The following is a 6,478-nucleotide window of genomic DNA, read 5'->3' on the forward strand; positions in this document are numbered from 1 at the left end:
ACATTTTAACGCTCTGGTAAAATCCCGCCATGGGCTCTACGCTTGCTCCGCACAGCCTTTGTTGTTTTTCTTTATCACCCTTTAGATGTACTCGTAGCCTACGACATGCAGATGAAATGTTGAGTGCTTCTTCTCAGCGGCTCCATTCAGAGCTGTAGGAAGATGTTATGATCAGGGGGGCTGATAATGGTTGAACGCATGGCACACATTAATTATTATCTGCTTACCTTTGGACAGAAAGGTATGGGATTCCATAGGCTGTTTCTATTAGACTGTTGTTAAGGATCAAATAATAGTTTTCTTAGTACATGTTTAGAGTTCTGCTAGCAGTCTCAATAGTAATTGTTCCTTTTTGTGAATTATTGGTTGGTGACCTGGCCTTTGACATGGCAACCAGGGGCCAAGGGGTTCAACTGCAGAATGTTCTAGTGCCCTTGTCAATCAATGACAGTGATAGTACTGTCATTAATAGAAATGCTGATAAGTTTGGTGCTCAATCTGTTTTTACCCCACATTTACACTTAAACTAAATAAAGATACTTTTTGTATGTTTGTCAATTAGCATTTATATATCAGTCATACAGCATTTCACTAAGAAATACATTTTACATTAGCTCAGGGTATTGATTACACACATTTAGCTGTAATTATTGTGGTCAAAATAGTCTCTTCTTTTGTGTATTGGTGTGATCAGTGTGTCATTGGTTTGATTGGCTCCAAATTGTTCAAGAAATAAGGATTATATGGTAGTTTTGTTACATTGAAGTTTTATTGAACCACATCCCCTGAATGAGACAAAATTGACAGATGATTTCCATTGCATTTCTGGTACACAAGAAAAGGACACAGACACATTTCTGCTATCAAGCATTTATCAGAGCATAAAAAAAGATTCTACATAGTGACAGTGACAAGTTTGGTTCTCAGTATTCCAGCACTCTGGATTTGAAATGATAAAATGTCTATGGGGTTGAAGTGTAGACTGTCAGCTTTCATTTGAGGGTATTTTCATCCATATCGGATGAACTATTTAGATCCGCTCAGGGAGTGGATTTTGCACGCTGGATGGCTCTCTGGATGGATGGGTTTGGATAGCCTCTGTCTTTAAATCGATTAGACATATTAATAGTTTTTTCATCCAAATGTTGGAGTTCTGGGCGATAATGTCTTCAATTGTACAAATTTGCCAGTGTTCTTTTAAGTATTTTGGGTGATTTCTGGAGATTCCTTTCCGGTGTTCCTTTTCCATGACTGGCTTCACACCGAAATTCCAGAAAGTCCGTAAAAAAATTTTAAGATTGAAGAATAATTAGACTGTGCATTTCAAGGCCTTAAGGAGTCAGGGGGAAATTAATAATAAAAAAAAATTATATTAGAGAGTAACGATTAACAGATTTTAAAAAGTAACAATTTAAAAAAGACTACATGGAGACTTTACTTGCATCCAGTTTGTAAGGCTTTAAACCCCTAATTGAGTACTGCTCTGCCCAGGTTGACTGTGACTGCATCTCTCTCGTTTCCTGTCTCTTGCACACACAAACCCAGCACTGCCATGGTGTCGTCCTGCTCCCCTGTTTGGCTCAATCCGTTGCCGTCTATCGCACTCATTAGTCTGTGAGGAGTGTAGGACCTGTCATTCTCTCCCTCTATCTCGCACGCATGCACACGGAAACAGACAGACACACACACACACACACAGAGGGGAGAATGTAGGACCTGTCATCCACCCGCCCAGGCATCACTGAAGCCTGTGACCCGCGGACACAGCGCCCAGGCCCGGCCGCACCCAGGCAGCCCCAATGACAATTAGCATGGCCAGCATGATACAGGGAGAGAAAAAAGGGAGAAGGATAGAAAGAAAACAGAGGGATAGAGAGTGGAAGACTGCCACTTGGCTGTCACGGTGAGGCGCCAGGCGACAGCAAGAGTTCCCTGAGGAGAGACAAGGACTGTGACCCCAGCCGTCTCAACGGCGTAACGTTCCCCCGGCTTCGGATGCACTCTTTCTCTGCTCTTCTCTCCACTTCGCTCCCCTCTTGCTGTTGTTCAGGGCAAATGGAGATGGCCGAGCCTGTATTTCACATCAGAATTCACAGTTTCGGCAAAGGGCGATTATACTCCCCTCACCCTTGACAACGAGCAGTCCCTTGTGCGTTCCTGCCTGTCTGTTCACACCTCTGCCTTTGCGCATGGGTTTCTGTGTGTGTGTGTGTATGTGTGTGTCACTGTCGGCAGAGGTAGAGACAGGCTGGTACAATATAACCTGCAGAGCAGTGTGGCTGAGGCTGGTAATGACTTAACATAAAATAAACAGACCTACAGATCAGCCTGACACTCATTATTTCCTCAGACGAATAGAGAAGCGTGTCCTGTGAGGCCTCCAATACATAACAGATATATAGACACAGTCTATATGTCGCTGTGCTGTGCACGTGTCGCTGTGCACGTGTGGGATTATATTATCATGCCCTCCAAAGGTTTCGGTGACAGTGCGGGTGTGAACCACCTGAAACATACGAGAGTGGGCTAAACACCTTTGCCTGGTTTACCTCCATCCATCACACACCAGCATGGTCTGAGTCCACCCCCTCAAACTAGAAAACAGACCAGAGGTGACTGGTCTAGTTAGTACTTCTCACAGGCGGGCCTACCCCCCATCTCTGCAGTCCTCTTACAGAAGAAACTGCTTCTGCTGTTATAAACCAGCATCCCATCTATTCCAAAGATAAATACACAACAGATCCAGTGTTCAAGGGAATAGGTAAGAGATTAACAATCTACACCATATGAAGTTATACATATGTATACATCTTTTTTTCTACAGGTAAGGTGCTTAGCAACACCAGAGAACAGATAACATCTTGGATGGTGTGTTTTTGACGAGTGACAAGTTTGACAAGTTTGATGAGAGTCTATTTCAGTACATTCCGGTCATTGGTGAATGAGCTCTATAAGGAATGACAGCCAGAATGCGGGAGTGACCAGTGTGAAGTATCTTCAGTGTGAGGTATGTTTAATCTAGTACCATTGAGCCTGGTGTTTTTTGTACAGGGAGGGATAATTGTCCAGGGTGTAAACAACTGTGATAAATGTTGTCGTGGGGAAAAGGTGGTATAGGGGAGGACGTTGTGGTTAACTTGAAATTCATTGAGGAAGTTATTAGCTCTCATTCATTCAACTGTTTTGAAACATAATATTTTCAAATAAATGTTAAATAATTCCAAAGATACATATTTGAAGTATTTAAAAATTCATGCCTAAAACGATCAATCCACTTCCCATCATCACTATCAAATGGCGCCTCAAGGACAACCAAGACATCCAACGTAAGAAGTACTATTGTGCCTGCCACTAATTATGAGCAATATGGGCTGTGAATTTTTTTTATTTGCTGTTTATCCTCTTGGCCTTTCATTCAAAATATTCACAGAAATCAAGCCATTCATTGTAGTAAAATGATCAGACATTTTTTTATGTGAAAAGAATTCTCCTGAACAGGTGTGTAACAATTATTGGCACACCTAGAAATTCTTATGAGTCAAATCTATGTTCATCTGAGTGATTAAGAACACTTAAGTGGTAAGCCATGACTTCCTGTTCACTGGGGTATAAACATGAGGTGACAAACAGGCCAAATTCCCAGTCATCCATCACTATGGGAAAGACCAGAGAATACAGTAAAGATGGGCAAAAAAAAAAAGGTTGTTGAGCTGTACATATCAGGAAGTGGCTATAAGAAAATAATAAATAAATAAGACATTTAAAGCTAATTGAGATGTTAACAATTGGCCTAGAAAAGAGGGAGTGTATCTATTTTGACCCCACACACAGAGAGGATGGTTTGAGTTGCCAAAGAATCTCCAAGGATCACTGTTGTTTAATTGGAGATGTTTCTTAGGTCTTGGAGTTAAAAAGTCTCCAAAACTACAATCACACACCACCTACATAACCACTTGTGGTTGCAATGAAAAAGCCTTTGCTGTCACCAGTCAAACACACTCAAGCACCTATACTTTGCCAAACATTAGTTTGAACTTTCAATGGAATCAGGTTCTATGGTCAGATGAGACTAAAATAGAGCTTTTTTGGAAAAAAACACAAGAAGTGGGTTTGGCATAGACAGAAAGTTAGCCATGCAAAAATGTATCTTAAGCTCCATTGTGAAGTATGGTGACGGATCTTTGATGTTGCAGGGCTGTTTTTCTTCCAAAGGCCCTGGAAATGTGGTTGGGATACATGTTATCATGGACTTCATCAATTACCAGTAGATATTAAATCAAAACCTGACTGCCACTGCCGGGAAGCATATACTGGGCCATGGTTGGATATTAGAGCTGGACAATAATCCAAAGCACACCTCAAAATCTGTTTTTAATCTTCCAGCACAACAATACAAAACATAAAAACTCTGCATTGTTTCACAAAGTTTGGACTGTTCTGGAATCTCTATTCCTCAGAAAATGAAGAATTTGAGTGGTTTCTTACAGAAAATGTTGTAAAAATATCAGTAGAAAACCACACAGAAACTAATTTATGGTTACAATAAGCATTATGGTCAGTTATCTTCTACTTTATCGATAAGGTGTATCATCTGCGAGAAGTTGGCCCCCCAACCAAAAATAAGCGTAATTGTTTGTCCATTTGTGCAGGTTTATGCCATTACATTTTTATTTGTGCTGCTATATTTTTTTTAAATATTTAAGAATATTTTAGAGGTCATCCTGAGGTCACTAAGCCCCAAATTCAACCAACATAGTCTTGTTTGTTTCTGTATTATTTGTGACGGTTTGTACCGTTAAAAGTTTGGTTTGTGCTGTTTCCGTGTTTTAGATAATAGATATTTAATTATAGGTGATGACGTCACCAGCCCCTGAACCTTTTGCCATGCAAGCACACATTATAATACAACAGAATCTGCACAGCAGGCACATATGCAAAATGAGCACAAATGCACACACAAAGAAAATGACCAGACCCAGAAAAACAACACACACACACACTACGCAGCACACTGAACTGAAACATGTCAGACATGTGAGTCAGACACCAGTCACGCGTCTCACATTTCTCGGTGAAAAACCGCACACCTCGTCTTAAAAGGAGCCCACACGTGTGGACGTTTGCATGCCAACTGACTTGAAGCAGGTGTGTAAAAATAATTGTTAAGTGTGTATATGGTGACAGCAAGTAGAAAACATTTAAAAAGGAGTCAATCTAATTGTTAAGATTAAAATGCCTGGGAAGTAATCTACCATTGGCTCAAATTCTGTTGCTTTTTGTCTTCACTATTGTGGATATAACGGAACACAGCAGTGGAACCCAGAACTATTCTGTGTTCCATTGTGGATCATTACCACTGGAGCACACAGAAGAACTCAGAAGGATTACTATGGTGTAAGTAGGAGCAGGCAAAGCTCCACGCCAGATAGAGAACCTAAACATACACAAGTATGCACATGAAAGAAACAAGCAAAAACACATCCATGCACACACTGGTACTGTATGTTTACTAACCTCCAAGTGAGGTCATGTTGAGTTTTTATACAATCTTTTGTCAGGAAGGGAGGGCAAGGACAAGGAGGAGTTGAGGAGCTACATCTGCAAGTGCTTTACCGACTTCTGGACTCACGCTGCCACGTCAACAAAACACTGACAGAGCGCCAGCATGGGAGTCGAGCAGCGAAGAGCACAGACACGCACAGACACACCCACACACACACCCACACACAAATTCCACATTAACAAGAAACAGCTCATTATATAAAAATAAAAAAAATGTAAAAGAAAATATTTGGGGATATTCTTTGATATCCTGTACGAGCCCTTTGAATAGACTTATTTTCCACAAATTACCTTCAATGAATCTGGAAACAGGCCTTAATGGCTTTGACACGACGGAACAATAGCACCCTGATTGATTTCATTTACTTGTAAATACCAGAATGAAAAACATACATCAGAGAGCTCCAGCCAGAGTCAGACAGAAGGGAATAGGACCTAAGCTCAAGCTGTGTTTATTTTTAAACACAGAATTTCAAAAGAATATCTGAGGAAATCTTACTGCAAAATAAAGAATGACCTCACATGCCTGTCAGAACTTCATCAATGCACTGGAGCTCACACACACAGTAGCCGATCACGGAGAACCAACGTCAGTGGAGTTGAAGAGTCACCACCAGATCTGTATTAAGTCAGAACTTCAACGTTGTACCTGCAACGTGTCCGAAAAGCATTTCCCTCCTAATTACCACTAATACCTCGGGTAATGTCAGGTAGGTAGATTTGCCGGGCGGGCTATACTTCCAGCTCTTTTTTAAAGTGGCTTGTTTCTCCAAACAAATTCAGATCTTGAGGTCCACAGTGCCCGTCTCTAAATTAGTCTTTAATCAGCACTCCATCAAATATTATTGAATCTTGATCTGTAAGGCGAGCTAAGCTGAACCCCTGGGTCAGTTTCTGTTTAAAAACAAAAATGTGT

The sequence above is a fragment of the Esox lucius genome, chromosome 4, assembly GCF_011004845.1.
Source record: "Esox lucius isolate fEsoLuc1 chromosome 4, fEsoLuc1.pri, whole genome shotgun sequence".
NCBI lineage: Eukaryota > Metazoa > Chordata > Actinopteri > Esociformes > Esocidae > Esox > Esox lucius.